At 36.1% G+C, this 19,848-nt stretch overlaps 1 long non-coding RNA gene across 1 annotated transcript in view; it reads right to left on the reverse strand.

Moving 5' to 3' along the window:
- Positions 1-3,372: 3,372 nt before the first annotated feature.
- The window catches only part of LOC110346999 (uncharacterized), a 36,962-nt gene continuing 20,486 nt past the window's right edge, over positions 3,373-19,848 (reverse strand). The window contains exons 2-3 of the long non-coding RNA XR_002391309.2: positions 7,573-7,661; positions 3,373-6,048 (exon numbers count right to left, since the gene is read on the reverse strand). This is a non-coding gene — a long non-coding RNA (uncharacterized LOC110346999). The remainder of the gene's footprint in view (positions 6,049-7,572; positions 7,662-19,848) is intronic.

The raw sequence follows: 19,848 nt of genomic DNA on the forward strand, positions 1-19,848 counted from the left end.
TCCTGGGCATGTCTAAGACAGGGTCTGCATGGGCAGGAGATGTGTAGGGTGGATAAAACACAGGGCATACTGAAAAACAGAATGAAGAGAACTAGTTTCTTAGTAGGCTTGCTTTCCTATTTGTAGTTACATGGTTGTAAGACTCTTGTTTTGGTCAAGTATATGCCCACTTTCCCACAAATACATGATGATTTTTATATTCATAAAATACTCACTTCCAAAGTTAATCTTCAAATGTCCTTGAGGGTAGAAAGGCAAAGAAATGTGCCATTGTTCACTTAGATGACACAAAGCACCTCCCAAGATTTGCTCTAATCTGCTAATACCTTGTGGCAGGTGTGAGCAGGAAAAAGAATTCTCACAAGAACCATTTTCTCAGTTGAACAAGATAGAAATGGCACTGGATTAAGTTCCAATATCATCTGTGACTGTGGCATATAAAGACATAAAAGAAGTTTATAATACTGCCAGCTACTCTTACAATTAATACTGTCTCTAAAAATCCATCTTTACGCCTATTCCCACAACTTAAGAAGATGCAGTGCAACAGGGTCAACAATATAGCTAATTCACAGCAGGTCTATAACCCATATATGTTTTGGTAATTCATTTACAAAGTCCCATTTTTAAAAATAAAGCAGGTAAAATGACATTGATTGTTTAATCATAGTTAATCACATAGTTCCTCAGTACAGACCATGGCAGCCATCAGAAGACAAGCAGGGACAGCAGTGACAGAGGGAGAACCAAAGTCTCTGGAAGATACAAGGACATGGTGTGCTACAAAGAATTTCTATGGAAACTCACAAGGGGATAATTCCCACAGAAGAGAACTTCAAGAATAGAGTAGCCGACAATCTGATTTCTGAGTATGACTAAACAACTAAACATACAAAGACAGAATGCACAAATCTTCAACAACAGGAGTCATAGTACTGATGGGATTATCCATTTTTACAACTTGGAGATGCAGACAGGCCATTAGGCTCAACACAGATGTTCTAAGAGTTTATAAAACCAATAATTTGAAGTAACTGATACCATTGTTCCAGTAAAAACAACACAAAAATAAATAAGACTTACATTTGGCAGAAGGGCAAAGAAAAAAGTTAAATAAAGAAGCACAAAAATAAGACAAGTTATCATCTTCTTAAGTCTCTAGTTTCATGCAGACTGATGATAACTCATTATAATGATAGCATAGAAGGTAGTATTTTCAAGCCTTTTTTTTTTTTTTTTTGAGACAGGGTCTCACTATGTAGTTCAGGCTGACCTTGAACTCACTATGTAGTAACCCAGGCTGGCCTCAAACTCTCAGCAATCCTCCTGCCTCAGCCTCTCAAGTGCTGGGAATACAGGCATGCACAACCACTCCCAGCTTAGCATTTCCAAGATATTTCTATGCTATTAACAAATAGTTATTTATAAGTCCATACTGTTATGCAGTTATACCTGTTTCAAAGAAGGAATAGTTATAGCAATATATAAATAAATAAAATATAGTATTTTTGGTATCTCAAAAGAAAGTAGAATAGATATAGCCTTTACTATAAATCAGACATAACTGATTTCATTGTTGCTTCCTCATTAAATCTTTTTTTCCCCCATTAAGTTTATTGGTACATTTTAGGTGTAAAATACATTTACATACATCATTGGGATCTTGTACCATTACATGAGTGTCTTGGTTCTTATTTTTTTTCCCCTTCCCCTGCCCTTCCGTCACCCGCTCCACCCTTCCCTATCTGCAAAGACTTTGTTTCCATTTTTTTCCTTTTCTCATATTTTTTCTTTTCCCTTCTTTCCTTTCCCCTAGCCCTCCCACTTCCACTGCTCCTTTAGACTTTTACTTCCTATTACACAATGTCAATTATACATTTTTAAAATAAAAATAACAAGACCAAGGAGACATTACCACAGATTTTACAGAATTTAAAAGGATACAGAAAGGATATTTCAAAAATCTGTTTTGAAATAAATTTGACTACTTCTAAGAAATACCTTGGAAGAAAAATTAATGAAACTAACTCTGGAAGAAATATAAAATTTGAATAGCACCTATTAAAGAAAGTATATTCCTAGCTTGAAAACCTACCTATATGACAACAACAGGCTCTTATACATTTTAACTGACAAATTATATCAAACATTTAAAGCAGAAATAAGAAGGAACACTTCTCCCCTCATTTTAGGAAATCAACATTGTGCTAATCCTAAAACTGGATAAAGATAATAGAAGAAAAAAGTATGAACGTAGAAATTTGTTTAACAAAACAAACTATTAGAAGTCAGATCTGGCAGGATGTCGAAAGTGGTTTTGTTATAGGGATGGCAGTGTTGGTTCAGCATTGGAAGATCCACCCCCAAAAGTCATCATTTTAACAGAGGAAAGGAAAAAGCCATATGATCCTGTCACTAGTTGGAAAAAAAGTGTTGGACTAAATTCCACAGCTGTTCATGGTAAAAGCTATCAGGAGACTAGATGTAGAACAGAACCTTCTCAACAGATTAAAGACATGTACTCCATACTTCCAGCAAGAACACCTTATATGAATGGAGAAGATACAATGCTTTCTCCCTAAAGTGGGGAACAAGGGCATATATGCCTACTCTTCATCTGTCCATTAGACTTTGAAACATAGGTCTAAACCAAAATAGTCTGGCAATAAAATGACACAATTAGGATAGGATTGGCAAGGTAGAAGCAAAATCTTTATATGTAGATGAAATGATCATCTACAGAGAAAATACTAGAAATCTCTAGGAGCCCCTAGAACTTGTACTTGAATTTAGCAGGATTAGAAAACACAAGGTATATATAAAAATTCAGGTCTGAGTATACTTGCTATAAGTGAAGAATTGGATATTGAAATTTAAAAGTTATGTAGGAGTACAAAGGACCTAGAAAAGTAAAAAAAAAAAGAGAAAAAAAACAGTGTTGGAAGACGTTTAGTACCTAATTTTAAGACTTCTTCTAAAACTACAGTAATTAAGGCAGTGTTGGTATAAGGAAAGACATAGAGATTATTGGAATAAAATAGAGAATCTAGAAATAGAACCACACATATATGGTCCACTGAGTTTTGAAAGATTATTTAACATTAACATTTTATAGAATATAAACTCAATTCAAGAGCAGAGGAAAAGATAGTGTTTTCAGCAAACGGCACTAGAACACCTGGTATCTGTATGTGAAAAATTAACCTCAACCCTTTATTTCCATACATAAAAATAACTTGAAGAGATCTATGAACCTAAATATGAAAGCCTAAAAGTATACAACTTTAAGAAGAAATTATAAGGGAAAATGTTTATAAATTTAGGGTAGGCAAGAACTACCTAGGATACAAAAAACATGATGTATAAAAGAAAAAAATTGATAAATGAGATTCCATCAAAATTTAGAACTTTAAATGACATCATTAAAATGAAAAGTAGTCCTCAAACAGACCATATTTACAATGCATATAACCTATGACCAGAATATACAAAGAATTCTTACAGCTCATTAATAGACAACCCAATTAAAAAGTAGACATAAGAAGATGATAAATAGCCAGTACAGCACAAGGAAAGGTGTGCAACTCCAGAATCAGAAAAATACTAATCAGTACAATAACAAGATTGAATTATACACTCATTAGGGAGAGGAAGTTAAAAGTTTTAAAAGCCTTGTCATGACTTTTTATTTTTGTTGAATTCTCCCCCTTTGCGTTTAATTTGTCACACCCAATGGATTCATTCTGCTGGGTTTCCTGGGGTTGTGATCCTCATTGTCTTTTCCTAGGATATTGTCTAAAATATTTTGGAGTGCTGGTTTGGTATTCATGAAGTTCCTAAGGTGCTTTTTATCATGAACGTATCTTATTTCTCCATCCATTTTGAAAGATAGTTTTGCAGGGTACATCAATCTGGGTTGGAGGCTGTTTTCCTTTAGGGCTTGAAATACATCACTCCAAGGTTTTCTTGCCTTGAGGGTTTGCATTGAGAAGTATGCTGTGATTCTGATGGGCTTTCCTTTGTATGTGATTTGTTTCTTTTCTCTCACTGCTTGTAGAATTTTGTTCTTCTGTTGGGTTTCTGGAATCCTAACTATTATATGCCTATATGTAGATTTTTTTTGATCAAGGCTAGCTGGAGTCCTATATGCCTCACTTATCTGTATGTCAAGTTCTTTTCCCCTCCTTGGGAAGTTTTCTGCCATCACTTCTGTGAAGAGTTTTTTTATGTCATCTGCACTCTCTCCTGTTTCATTGTTGACTCCAATCAGTCTTATGTTATTCTTCTTTGAATCGTCTAGCAGCTGCTGGATTGATTTCTCGTGTTCCCTTACAATTTTAAAGCAATTTTTCTTTTCCTGGTCACTAATTGGAATCTTATCTTCTATATCTGAAATTTTGTCCTCACATTGGTTCATTCTGCTGCGTAGACTTTCAATGGAGTTTTTAACCTCCTGGGAATCTGTTTGTATCTGTTTTATGGATTGCATTTATTTGCTATGTTGAGATTCCATCATGCTCCTCAGATCCTCTATTTTTTTATATGTCCTCTCTAGATTTATTAATCATGTCTTGCACTATGAGCACAATCTTTGCTGTTATCTGAGAAATTATTTCTGATTTCATTTTTCCCAGATCCTCTTTTGTTGCCAGTTCAGGGAGTCCAGGTGGTTGAGTATCAGATTGTTCCATCTTGTTTCCCTTTGAGGTTGCTGTAGGTGATCTGGAAGTCTGCTTTTGAGGCTTGTTTATGTGTCTTCTCATTTCCACAGGGCCGGGGGGTGCTTCTGGCATCTGCAGCGCACCTTCTCTGCCCTAGGAGCATGGAATGGTGGTGGGGGAGCCTCCTCCCGGGTGCTGGGACTGGCTTACCTTCTCTGCTCTAGGAACATGGAATCTTCCTCATTAAATCTTTATTATCTCTGCTTTGTGTCATGTTCTGAAAGTATGGAAAATATGGAAAATGGCCTGAATTGTATGGTATGTCTTGCAGCAAAACAGTATGAGGGTATGAACAGAGATAAAGCTATTTATTAAATTTGTAATTCTTGCTTTTAAAATATAGTTATGTAATTTATACTTCTTTGAAAGTATAAAAGTGCATTAAGAGTCTATGTACTTGGGGAAAACTCTTGAACCTGGCCCAAGTACAAAATTTAAAGGCGCCATACATTTAAAAAAAATTCTGTTTCTTTTAAATAAATTCTATTTCTTGAATGTATTTCAAATAAAGAAGTTCACAATAATAAGAGGCACAAGAATCTAAAGTGTATTTAAAAACTCAAAGATTAAAAAATTAAAACATAAAGACAACAGGAGAGAAAACATCAATACTTTGGAAGCTGTCATTGGAGGAAAAGGGGACAATTCTTGTATTAGTTATCTTATTGTTGTAATGAATTATCACAAATTTAGTGACTTGGAACAATGAAACTCAGTATCTGCCAGTTTCTATGGTCAGGAATCTGGGTACAGCTTTTTCTGTGTCCTACAATCAGGGTCTTCCCAGGCTGCAATGTTGGTGGCAGCCAGGCTGTGTTCTCATCTGAAGAGTCAACTAGGGAAAATTCCATTTCCAAACTGATAAGGGTTTTTGGAAAATTCACTTTTCTTTAGCTGCACAGCTGAAGACCCCAGCTTCTTACAGCTGGCAGGGAGAGGCCACACATAGGTGATTGTCATGGCCCTCTCACATACCCTTCCACAACATGGCTACTTGACTTTCTCAAAATCAGTAGGAGTTTCTGTCACTAGCCTGAAACAATGGACACAGGGGGATCTCTTCCCTTAGCCAAAGACAGACATCCACATTTTATTGGTTAGGAGCAAGTCCCAGATTCCTATGTGTACTCAAAAGGGGATTATGCAAAGATGTGTGGCTCCCTGGAGTCACTGGATAGTGTGTCTGTCACAAGTCCTAGTGTTTATCATGAGTAGCTTCTTTCTGCAGGGTAGATTGCTACTAGCTGATGATCTCTTTCCCATCCTCTGGAATAAACTTAGAACATGGTCTCCATATAAACTTAGAATATGGTCTTCATGTCTATTCCTGAAAGAAGAAAGTACAAGCTTAATTAATTAGCAAAATTTTTTTCATTTTACTCTTGCTAGATATGGCCATATTTTAATAATTAGTAGCCAGGCCTGGGGGCCTAGCTTAGATGTAGCATATGTGCTTAGCATACATGGGTTGAACCTCCAGCACCAAAAAAGAAATGAAAAATTAGTTATTATTACCCCCAAACAAGTGAAAAACAGACTTTATAGATCACTTGTCCATGTTAAAATGTTAAAGTGAAAAACAGATATGCATATTTCAAAGAAGGGTAATCTCTGAAGTGAAAGTTGTGAAAAAGATAACAAGAATGGAAAATAAAACTCAAAGAATTAAGAATGAAATCTTAAAGAAATGTTTAGAGGAAGTTTATTCTTGTAAAACTGAGTATGAAGGGTTTCACAGAGCAGTTGGACAGATCTGTACAAGTTTCAGAAAGACTGAAACAAAGTAAAAACTGTTGTTATCCACAAAATTTTAAAGATAGAAATTAGAGGTCATATGTAATGCCACACCTTAAAAAAAGTTGATTAAAGCCAACATGAATTACCAGGTTTGGCAAGAAGGTACCATATCAAGAAAGAGTATAAAAACTTGAGAAAAGATTTTTGGAGTCTCATAGTTAGAACTGGCCTTCACAAAGAAGGACATGCCATAGTCACCTAGGCACATGTTAGGTGACCTATTTAAAGGGAGAAGGAAAAGAAAAACAACAAAATAATCTTAATCATAAGGACAAAGATTTTCTTAAAAAGTATTCCAGACACTAAAACATGAAAATGGGGAAAATGGAATAGGAGATTAGAAAACAATGGACATTTGGAAATCAACTTAGATTAAAACAAACTGATAGAAGATATCTGTGAATATTTAGTTGGTTTTTCTTCAGTTAAAATGGTTTTAATTATGTCAATATATGTAAAATATAAATTATTTCATTACTCAAAAATTGACAATAATATAAATATGAAAACATTTTGATAAACAACTATACAGCTTTAAGGTATATTTTAATGTTCTGAGTCAACTAAGATGCTTGTCTTGCTATTATTAATTATTTATAATAATATAATTATGTAGATTATTGAAATCTAAATATATATTTGCTACTGATATCAAAGTCAGTATAAATTTAGTTGTTCTACTAGAGTTTTTAAATATATTCTTTCTTTGAATAGGTTTATTTATGCACTTATTTTCAGTTTTCTTTGAGAAGGTACTTTAATATCAATTAATAATTTTTTTAAAAACTGTTTTTGCCTGCTCTATACAAATGAAACCACAAGATGATAATCTTCATAATTTTCATAAAATTCTGAAAAGATTATCTGGCATAATATATTTCCTCTTTATCTCAGAAAAATGCATAATGTATATTCAGTTACTATAAATAATCTATGCCTATGAATAGTACCTCCAGCTTAACCAAAGGAACTAACTGATGGAGATGATGATTTTGAAATTCAGTATTTAAAAATTCATCCGTTGAATTAAATAAGCCCCACTGTTTTGGTTTACCTGAGAGAAACAAATTTTTTTTAATTTTTGAAGTTAGTCTTAATATCATTATGTGTTTCACTTCTTTGAGATTCTATGATTTCTTCACCCTATTTAAAAAAAACAGAAGTATAAGAAGGATCGTATATAAGGATATATCTTAAATTTCTTATTTTTGCTCCATTCTGAGCCCCCATCCTATCATTTTAAAGATTTATGAATATATAGAGACCATACTATCAAAATATACAATTTCAACACATTTACACACGCTCTTAATTCGAAGTTAGAAATGAAACAGTATTGCTCAGAAAATTATTAGAATATGAACTTCATCTCAGTTGTAATTGTCTTAAAATCAATATCCTTTTATTTGAACAAGCAGCAGCAAAAATTATTAAGATAAGACCCTTGCAATTTAGGTTAAATTATAGTTCAATCATGAATTTGTTAGATCATTTGGGCGAATTGTTTCAACAATTTCCATTTCTGTATAATAAGCATAATCATCTTTGTTGGATACTGTGAATTTGAAGAACATGTTTTTGGAAAAACTTTAAAGAATCTTGGGTAAATGGGAGGAAATATTATTTGCAAAGAGGTAAACCATGTCCTTGTTATTTCTATTTGAGTAGTACGTGCATTCATTTACAAACAGATTCAGAGTAAAATATACTTCATGAAATAAAGTCTAGAACAGGCTTTTAAAAATAAGAGTCAGAGGAATAAAGCAGATAAGTTAGTTTAAATACCTAAATTCTGAGGAGTCATTTTATTCATTCTACATAGCATCCAAAACATATCAGTGCCAAGTATTCTTTTGTTGATTTTTTAAAACTTCCCAAATGAAAAAAAAATACTAAAGAAGCAAAATTCAATTTAGAACAGGCTGCAGAGACAGTCATAAATGTGACCTGTCATGTTAAAACTCCAGCCTGCTTCCACCTGCGTACTTGGCCATCCAGCTGCCCCTCAGAACACACAGTTGTCCTGGGGATGGTGTTTCCATGGCTATCATCTGCCACTTCTCTGCTGCTGCAGCTGATTAGACAAAAACCCTCTGCCAGCTCTGACTAATAGAGCTCGTGCAGAGCCACATAATTATCTTTTGTAGCTCCAATTTCCAAGGATTTGACCACAAGTTAAAACAGTCATTTACCTGTTTTTATATCTTTGATTTTATCATTTCTAAAGGTGTTTCATATTATTACACTTACCATCTCTTCCTGTTCAGTGTACATCCTATTCCCATTAGCTTTCATCTATGTCTTCCTTAAATCTCAGCTAACAAGATCTCTGATATATAACTAGCCATTTCTTTCCCTTGAATGTCCTTTAAGACGGACAAAAATGTCTGTGAAGACACACAACTGGTTGAAGTACACCTTCAGGTGATCATACCACAGGTGGCAACTGCTAAGAAATACCAAATATTTGTGTTTGTGTTTTTCAGAACCAGTAAGATAAGAACTGTCTTAAGGTAGTAGAGAATTAACAGATGTTAGGCCTGCAATCATTGCTAGAGGACATATTACAAATCAGCAACCTCAGGAGCTCATTAAGTTTGCCAGAGTACTTTGGTATTTTGATTCTGCCTGACGAACCCCAAGAAAAGAAATTCACCCTGCATTTAGGTTTAGAATTTGTATATTCACTATGCTTTCCCTGTGTATACTACCTTTTTAAAAGGTAAGTTTCCAACGTTATAATTTTGAGTGTTCAGTAAGGTGAAATATGTCTTTTTGAAAAATCATGCCTTCCTTTAAAAATTATAACATGAAGTTTGTTGATTATCTGTCCTTTTTAAAACTAAAATATTTCTTTTTTATATTTTAAGAATGAAAAGTGAATGGTTTGTATACCATGCATTCAGCTTTTTCTATTGCATCAATTTAAACTGTAAGTCAGTTCTTCTTTCCAGGTATTATAAACTGTCATGCCCCAACAAGCTATTTTTATATCACAGAAAATGCAATTTCCAATTTGCAATATGCAGCTTCTTTTCTCAGGTCCAGAGTCAAGTCCTGCTTATAAAGATGCGCAAGCAAAACTTTGTCAGGCATGTTGTTGTGTTATACACTGAAACACATGTCAGACGATGAGAAATAAATATTCCCAATTTATGCAATATTTTGAAAGATAAAACTAGATTTTATAGGAAGGGTAATGAGACAAAGTTTCCCTGAAATTTCTATTATTAATTAAAACATCGATCATGAGCTACAATTGAATATCAATTATGACAACACTTGTCCTGCAATCATTTTCCAAAAAGCTCAGCAGCATTCCTGTCTTTAAACACTGCAGTGTCCTGAGTTGCCTACCACGACAGTTCTTCCGTATTTCTCCACAAACCCCCTTGACAAGACACACCTCCCCACTGAGGTCTGAATCACCAACTCTGGGAGTACAGATCCAGAAAGTACACTGATGGGGACTCAGCTCCACACAGTAAGCAATATATTAGCTTACGGGAGACTTGTCGCCTTTCTCTATATTCCAAGTCTCCTTTCCAGTGAAGACAGGTGGAGCTCCAGCACTCATGCTCCATTGGCTGCATACATCTCATAGTATTCAGGAGACAAATAGCTCTATGGATTCATTCAGCAGGTATTTATTGAGTGCCTACCCTATGGCAGGGGTGGTGTTAAACCCTAGGGGTATACAGCCATGAACTAAACATTAATTTTATTCTTATAATCCTGTATTGTAGATATTAATAATTTACATATTAGAAGCAACACAGTGCTAACCAAATCTTTTTAAGCCCACAAAAAAATATTAACTCCATGTTAAAAAAAGGTTGAAGTCTAGCAGGTACTCTTTTATGATTAAAGAAAAGAAAATTTGGATATTTTTCCTTACTACAAATCTGACAAGCTGGGCATGGTGGCACATGCCTATAATCCCAGCACTTGGGAATCAGAGGCAGGAGGATTGCTGTTAGTTTGAGACCAGCCTGGGCTACATAGTGAGACCCTTGTCTCAAAAAAAAAAATCTGACAGTAGTTATCTTTCATTTTAAAATATATTGAAAAATTCACAAAAAGAAATGAATAAAAAGATAATAACACAAGTAAAAAGTTGGTAAAGAATTTGGATGCATTTGTCCAAAGAACATACACAAATGGCCTATAAACACTTGAAAGATACTCAACATCATTAGCCAGAATAAAATCAAAATCAAAATCACAGTGAGATACTACTTGACACATAATCAGACTTTTGTAATAAAAGAGACAGATAATAAGAAGTGTTGGAGAGAACACAGAGAACTTCAAACGTTCATACACTCCTGGTATGGATAGAAAATGTGCAGCCCTCATTGAGGCCATACTCTTAAGTGAAATAAATAGGACACACATGTGTAAATACCGAATAGTTTTTCTGGTGTGAGAAACTGAAAGTGTAAATAAGGACTAAATGTATAATAGGTCATGTGAAATAGGAAGAAAAGGGGCAAAGGGGAAGGAAGTGGGAAGGGTAGGGGAAAGGAAAGAAGGGAATGGGATTAATATAAGAAAATGGAAAAATAGGAACAAAGTCTTTGTAAATAGATAAGGATGGAGGGGTTGAAGGGAGGGCAGGGGAAAGGGGGAAAAATAAGAACCAAGAGGGCGAGGGATTTAGTTCAGTGGTTTCACTGCCTGCGGCGGCGCAAGCGCAAGGACCCGAGTTCGATCCCCGGTACCAAAAAAAAAAAAAAGAACCAGGAGAGACTATGTAAAGGTGCAAATTTCCAATGATGAATGTCATTATATTGTACACCTAAAATGTACCAATAAAATTAATTTTTAAAAAAGAAAATGTGCAGCCCTGTAGAAGATATTTTAGTGGTTTTTAGAAAAACTAAAATAGAATTACCGTATATCCTAGCAATTTCACTTGTAGGTATATACTCCCCAAAATAGAAAACAGGTACTCCAACAAACACTTGTATAGGAATATTCATTACAGCACTTTAAAAACAGCCAAGAGGTAAAAACAAATCCCTCAGTGGATGAATGGATAAATAAAATCGTTTATCCATACAGTGAAATATGACCTAGCCTTAAAAAGAAATGAAGCACTGGCTTGTGCTACAACATGGATGAACCTTGAAAATACTGTGCTTAGTCTACGAACCCAGCCTCCAAAGGCCACATTTCATAGGAGTCTGTTTACATGAAATGCACAGGACAGGCAATTCTGCAGAGACAGAAAGCTGACCGGTGGTGGCAAGAGGTATGGGGGAAGAGAATTGGCTGCTAATGGGTATGAAATTTCTTTTAGCGCTGATACAAATCTTTAAGAATTAGTGGTATTGGTTGTACAACTTTGAATCTTCTAAAATTCATTAAATTGTATACTTGAAAAGAGGTGGATTGTATGGTATGTAAATTATATGTCAGTTTTAAAAGGAAAAACATCAATAAAAAAAGAGAACTAGATAGTTATCTGATGAAAACCTTAAATAAAGACAGTATCATTCCTGTTCCTCTTGGCCCCAAACATATCAAACATCAATAGTCTCAGGATAATAAGGGAAGCTTACATTGACTTCATTTGTTTTAGAAATTATTTCACAGTGAAATTCGGAGACTGGAGTTTTGAGTAAAGGAAATGAAATGCAGACATTTGAGTGCATCAACCTTATGGTTTGAGATTATGTATTCCTTGGAAGTAGTAGCTAGTATGATTTATGACATCTCAAGTCTGAGAACTTTGTATTTTGTATGCCAATTCATCTGGAGGTAAATGAAATTAGCTTCTAAAGAAGATATAGTTTTGGAGGCATGTAAAAATAGTGGTGAGGATAATTTTACTCAAGTCAAATGAGAAATATCTTGTAATTTCAATTTTAGTAAAAATAGTATAGAGGTGTGTGTTTGTGTGTGTGTGTGTGTGTATGTGTATGCAAGTGCATAATAGTTAAAATTTCTTATGCTTCTCCTGGACTTACACTGAATTTTAAGCAAAATTTTAGATGAACACCCACAAGTCAATTCCTAGTATATTTGGAATTTTGCAGAATTTAGTACTGTGAAGTGAATTTCAAAGGGTATGACTTTGTGTGGCCCCTGCACTGCGGGGGTCCCTTGATCATTTCCAGCTCTCTGTTCATATCTTGGTACAGTTCAACTGAAAGTTTAGAAATCTTATGGGCAAGTCTTTTCTTTTTTTGATCCAAGCTGTATTCTCCAAGATAGTCCTTGGACTTGTTTGTTTTTTTGGTACTGGGGATCGAACTTGGGACCTTGTGCTTGCGAGGCAGGCGGTGGAGCCACTGAGCTAAACCCCCAGCCCAGTCCTTGGACTTGTATCCTATTAAGAAATCTGAAGCCAGACATTTGTGATGGATGCCTGTAATCCCATCAACTTGGGAAGATGAGGCAGGTGGATGACTTGTGCCCAGGGATTCAAGACCAGTCTGGGCAGTATAGTAAGACTCTGAGAAAAAGGAAGGGAGGGAGAGAAAGGTGGAAAGGAGGAAAGTAAGAAGCGGGGTGGGGGGGGGATTAATTTGGAGTCAAATAGAGTTGCTCCAAAAGATAGATGTTTGGAAATAAACCATCAAGTTAACTATCCACCCTTCCCTTTTCACACATTCACAAGAAAAAGAAGAGAGCAATGCTTGAATTATACTTGAGTTGTATTCTTCTATTTTTGTAAACTTGTGGTCCTCTTTGAAACTCCATGGCTATATACTAAGAAAAAATCTTAAATACAAAAAGAGCCCAGACTCATTGGTCACTGGTACAGTCCTTGGTCCTTTTCTTCCCATACTGTTTAAAGTCACTCGGAGATACTAAACAGAGTAGTGATGTAAACTGCTATTCCTAGAACACAGTGACTTAATGTGCTCAGGTTCTGCTTTTTGTTTTGCCAGGTTTCAAAAATGTCTTCATATTCTGATATCTTCAACCTGAGGGAAAGTTGTGAAACTACGGATATTCCCCCTGAAACCATGGTGCAATAGATGACACTATGCCCTAGATTCATCTTCAGAATCCTTTTCATCACAGTACTACAGGCAGCCACTCGTTTCAGAAGCCCATTCATCATGGACTGCTCAAATGCAAGGCGGACGAGGGAAGGAGGGAGACGGAGTCTTATTAAGGAAGGGGCTCTGACAGAGCTGGTGGTGGAGCTCAGTAGCAAGCTTGTACCTGACACACTCCAAGCCCTGGGCTCAATCCCAGTGCACGTGGGTGTGCATGCAGGTATACACACACACACATGCACGCACGCGGAGGGGGATAGATACAGACGCAAAAGAAAAAGAAATCCTGGAGTCACAGTGCTAAATTTAAAAAGAATAGAATGGTCTTTCCCCTTTCAGAGACACACACATCAATACCACATGTGGCTTGCTCAAGAGTATGTGTTGGGGGCTAGGGCGTGGCTCAGTGGTATGGAACATATGCAAGGCCCTGGGTTCAACCCCCTGGAATAAGACAAACAAAAATGAATATAAGTGCTGTCATGATAAAAACATCAATAGATTGGAAACCAGAATGTTAGATGCTATTCCTCTTTTAACTCAACCCGTCACTCCAGCTTGCCTGACACTTGCCTTTGAGTCTTTGAAAATGTATTTATCATATATTTAAAACATACGTGTATGTGCATGTGTGTGTTCCTGCTAGCAAATCTATTCTTATGCTAAAATTTAACTATTAGTAAAATACACAATTGAGAAAATAAGAGCCCCTGCTGTACCTCTCCTAGAGAAATGACCACTCGGTGACCAGGTGTCTATTCCGTCATGCTTCCCGTGTATATTTAGTTCAGTTTTAAACAACTGTATAATAGCCTGTTGTCTCAGCTTTCGAGTTGAGGACGGTATTATTCATTATCAATAGCACTGCAGTGAAGATCCTAATATATGTTTTTGTGCACTTGTATTTCCGTAGAGGAAATTCCTAGAAGCGAAATGGCAGGTGCGGAGATGTGCAAATTTAAGTTTTTAACAGAAATTAGGGCTGGGTATAGTAACTTAGTGGTAGAGCACTGGCCTAGCAAGTACCAGGCCCTGGATTTGATCCCCAGCACTGAAAAAATACACACATGCGCACAGTTTTAATAAAGTCAAATTGATCTCCAAATACATCATCAGTTTATACTCTCACCAGTAGTATGTTAGACTGCAAATTTCTGGCTTGCCTTTTTTTTTTGTGGCACTGGGGATCAAACTCAGGACCTTGTGCTTGAGGGGCAGGCAGTGGCACCACTGAGCTAAATCCTTGCCCCCTCTGGTTTGCCTTTTTAAAGGAACACAAAAACAATGAGAAAAATGTTAAGATTAGGCTTACATAATCTTAGGCCACAGTACTTAACAGGCAGAAAACAATTATGCATCCAAGAGGAGCAATATTACAGCTGCCAGCTGCCAGGGCATTATGACTGCAACAAACATCACAAAGGTGCCTTCTTGGACACTTTACTGATTTCTGAGATTTCCTCGGCATTACTGGAATACAAAACTAGAACAATCCATGGTTTCACTTTGAGGAAGAGATAAAAGGAGAAAGTTAACAGTATGGCTACTGTTACTATTATTACTTCATTTTCCATTCCAGCATTTTGTCTCAAGATCAAGACAGTACATCATTGAGAAGAAAGTAACAGAAGTGTAGATTCCCAAAAGCAATGCTGATTTTTTTTCTGTAGTGTTTGTGAAAACCAATTAAGTAACAAATTTGGATAGAAAAAATCATGCCCTTGAAAAATTGCTTCTTTGGTTTAGGTGTGTAGTTTAGTGGTAGACTGCCTGCCTAGCATATGTGAGGCCCTGAGTTTGATCCCTGACAGCACAAAATAAATAAATAAACAATATTTTAAAAGTGAAATAAGTGAAAATTACTTCTTGTTTACTTTAAATACAACACAACCTATCTTATGTGAATTTTAAAATAGTGAGCCAGTGTAGCACAGTAGACAAGATACTAGTTAACTAATAGTAATAACATCTTTGAATACTAACATAGGCACTGTGTTAAGTACTTTGCAAGTATTATCTTACTCAACCTTCATTATAATGTCATGAGGTGAATACTATTATTTTCCCCATTTACAGATCCAACATATAGCTTTTCCTTATGAAACATTTTAAACACAGTTACAAGTACAGATTTTAGACAGTGACCGATAATGCTGGAAAGTGCCTTTAAGTTCATCTTCTGTGACTCACTGCTCCCTTGGAAGACAAAATTGATTTCACCTTTATTTTTCCTGCCTTGGGTATTGTGAGGGTTAAACATTGTCACACAAAGATGATAAGTGATCCACTGCGGATTTACTCGACAATGAAGGGGAGAATTTTAAGCATGGTGGTGGATCCTCTCCAGCGGGTGGATCAAGAAAGCCTCTGAATCAGCTTTGGAGGCTGGGTGGCATTGCTTCACTTTCTTACTAATATTCAGGTGGGCAGAACATGACTCTGCTCTTCCAAAGATTTCCATACAGGAGAGGGCCTCAAAATAGCCCTAAACACACACCAGGAGTGTATCCTTGGTGCTCATGGAGAAAGCATCATGTAGGCAATTTACTTCATTGATGCATTATTTTGGAAATTTATGAGTTGCATCATAATGTGAGAGTAAGGAAGAAAGACCCAATGTACAGTAAAATCAGAATTACATTTGGCAGGGAAGGGAGCCATGCAGAAAAAGAAGGCTGTAAATCTTAGTAGGTACATGCTGGGCACAGCATGGGCAATAACTTTTGAGGTTTGCAGAAGAAAAAATGGCATCACTGAGACAAAGGTAGAAAACAGAGAAATGGATGTGAATGCACAAAGGGGGATTAACTTCATTCCACTTCAATACAAAAGTATATTGTGTTTATATTGAAATATCAATCCCAAACTATACTTCATCTGCACCACAGTCTATGTGTAATAAAGATGTTCTTCTTGAAATGAAGTATAATTAAGAAATCTCAGAAAGTTACCAGTTTGAGGGAAAATGGTAATCAGCCTTGAAACAATTTAAAAAGTAATGAAAGAGACAGAGAGTTGGTGAGTATGCACCAGAGGCTTCAGGAAAGAGGATCGATTATTACTGGTGTAACTGTTGTTATTTAATTCATTTGCAAATTATAATGCCATCTATGTCTGCCAATCTTCATTCATTTTAATATCTGTAGTTTATTAGATTCAATTCCTGAAAAATGTCTAGAGTGTCCAGCCATGTTTTTACCTGAGAAAATATTTCCTGAGAAAGAAATATTTTGGAAATGATTTTTTGAGCTTTAGGTTTCAAACTATCATTGCTTTCGGGGCCTTTAATTGCTTTCTGTTGAACTGGGAAGTTAATCTGGAATGTTTTCAGGATGCTCAAGTTCTTGTAAGCTTTATACCTAAAGCAGATTCGCAGCCATGCCGAGAACAACCTTTGAAGTTACCATGCTATGCTAGTATCTCAAAAGTTTTGCTTTGATCTGCAGGTACAATGTCTCCTAGGAAATATTCTTGTGATTGTTGTATTTCCTGTCACCAACAATTTTTATTCAATAATGTCCGTATTTCTTATGAACCAAGGTTGATATTATATGGGCAAAAAATTTTGTCAGCTCTGTTGTCTTTTATGATACAGAAGAGAATATTGCTGAAGCTATGTTATTTCTTAAGACAGAAAACATCAATCAATTCCTTGATTTTATTTTCTTATTTGTAGTAAGTGTGGGTTTTTGGAAGTTCTGTATAAATATATTTAATGACAATTTAATATATGTTTAATATTTAATAAAATATTTATTCATTATATTGCATATGAAGTTATGATTATTAAATGTGATGGGGAAGAGAGGAAAAGTTATGAAGAAAAAAGAAAGAAAAGCAGGAAATTTAACAAGGAAGATGGAATAGAAAGAGAAGTCAATCAAAATCAGATTAGAACAGGAAAGAAAGAACATCAAAAAATTTTAAAATGTAGACAGAAAATTAAAAAGAGGAAAATATGAAGTAATTATTTTCTACAAATATTACTTTATATGTATCTACTTCTGGAATAAATGTCTTTATTTCCTCAGTACACATAATTTGAAGAAAAATAAGTTCCAAGTCCTTTTCTTCCCAGGAATTATATTTGAAGGGAAAGAAGGTTTTAAAGGGATATTTAGTTCTCAATGTTCTTGAATGCAGGAGTAATACAGGATGGCTGTTACTTGTGGTTTTATAAGCATCACTTGTGGAGACTTTCCTACCTTGACGATTTGCTGTTAAGGTGTTCATGTATTTGTTTATTCTGAAAGTTAATTGAATAGCTTAAGGGATATGTTAGATTCAGTCAACGAAAGGGACTGACAATGCTGAATAAATGAATTAACTACAGTCACATCTATAAAAGCCATTTCCACATGAAAGTCAAAATGGTCTCTGAAAACTGGTATCTTAACTCTTCCAGAAGGCAATAGATACACAACACTGTATTAGGAAAATGTACTATCATTTAGAGTCCCTAATGTTCATACAAGCATTTCTAGTTTATTTTTCATGTTTTGAACCCAGCTTTGCTACCTGGACCCTGCCATTATTTCATTAGTTAGCACTCTGCCTGCTGTATGCACTTCAGCACCTGTGGTCTGTAACATTACTCCAGAACACACATCTGCTACCATATGCAACAACGATAGTGTACTTTTAAAGCAGCTATTACATTGGAATTTGGGTTTGAGTTTAAGTTGCCTCTTGAAGGTTTCTTCTCTGTAAGATGGTGATCTTTGAATATCAGCTGGCTACGTGCACAGTAGGCATTCAGGCTAACTCCCTGGGCTTATAATGCTTTGTTCTTGTTTCCTACTCATGTGTTGGTACATTGGGGTGTTTATGTGGCAGAGGTAACTCAGGATCAAGCCACTGGCTGCATGTACTGAAAGTCAATTGCTGAAAAAGACGAAGTATAGATTTCTTTGAAAAGAAGAGTCAGCAAAATTCTAAATGTATTACAGGACAACATAGAAACAGGCTCAGAGAGGAACACGGGTCACCCTTAGAGTATGGCTGATATGGAATAGGGACCTCCCTCCTCTTCTCAGAGCAGAAAACAGGACATTTTGAAATGTACATCGCCCCTGCTCCTGAATACAATGGTCCCTTTCATCTGTTTCTGGTGACTTTCATTTTCTTTTGTTCCTAGATCCCCTACATAATGGTAAGCATATCGCAGGCAAGCACAATGGTAAGCTGCAGGTGGACATTTCCTCTGCAGATGCAGACAATATCGGCCTGGCTGGCACTGCTTAATTCAGCCATTAACCCACTTTTCTACACTTTGGAGCAAAAGGTGCAGAAAAGCTCTTAAGAACTTAAAGGAGAAGATGCTTTTCAAATTTCATTTTCTGATTCAATATATTTTGGTAAGCCAGTCAGAAAATGCTAAGAAAAAAAGCAGAAAGGCCTTCCGAGGAGCCATAAACAACCTACAGGTAGGTCCCTTTTAAAAGCCAGCAACACGCATAACCTTCGGCAACATGCAACCCAGTGACTCAAAAAGTAACCTAGTAAGATGGAGAAATACAAGGATGCATTGCAATCAGTTTTTCTAATGGGGAAGAGAGATCCATCTGGACTGTAGGAATTTTCAATCATAAGCAAACAGCTCTCATATCCAGGTTTTAGACGGTCTGAGGGTGAGTGAGATGCCACTGACCCACAATCCTTAGAAGGTCAAGGTTTGCTGCCTAACCTCTCTGAAGCAGCTGCAATGGTTTCTTCTCTGGTTTTCCTGCCTCCATTAGTTTCGCCATCCAAGCCGTACTCCAGATAGTTGAAAGTAACCTCCCCAAGGAACTAGTGACTGAGATTTCTCACCTGACTGAAGCTTCAATGGCTGCCCATTCCCTGTAGAGCAGATAGGCATAAGACACTCTCCCATAGAACCTCACTTGCAATGTATTCTAGAACTCTAAAGAGGATAGCTATTTTCTGGACTTGCCTGATACAACCTACTGGCAAGCCTCTATTCATCTAGTCTCTTCTGCTAGGATGCTTATCCATTTCTCTTCTGAAATTAACCAACTTCCTCCCATCAATGGCATCAACTGTCCCCCATTCTCTTCTATAGAAATGTTACCTATTATTATGGGTTGAATTGTGTCCCTCCAAGAGATCTGTTCATCTTGACCTCTAGTACCTACGAATGTGCTTATTTGGAAATAGAGTCTTTGCAGATGATCGAGTTAAGATGAGGTTGTTAGGGTGAGTTCTAATCTAATCTGACTGTTGCTCTTATGCAAAAGCATGGGTATGGTTTGGCGCTGTCTGTCCCACCAAACAACTGCCATGTTCACGTGTTGGAGGCTTGCGCTCCATAG

This window comes from Heterocephalus glaber, unplaced genomic scaffold, assembly GCF_053883595.1.
Source record: "Heterocephalus glaber isolate CG9 unplaced genomic scaffold, H.glaber_assembly_v1.0 deba00001118, whole genome shotgun sequence".
NCBI classification, from domain to species: Eukaryota; Metazoa; Chordata; class Mammalia; order Rodentia; family Bathyergidae; genus Heterocephalus; species Heterocephalus glaber.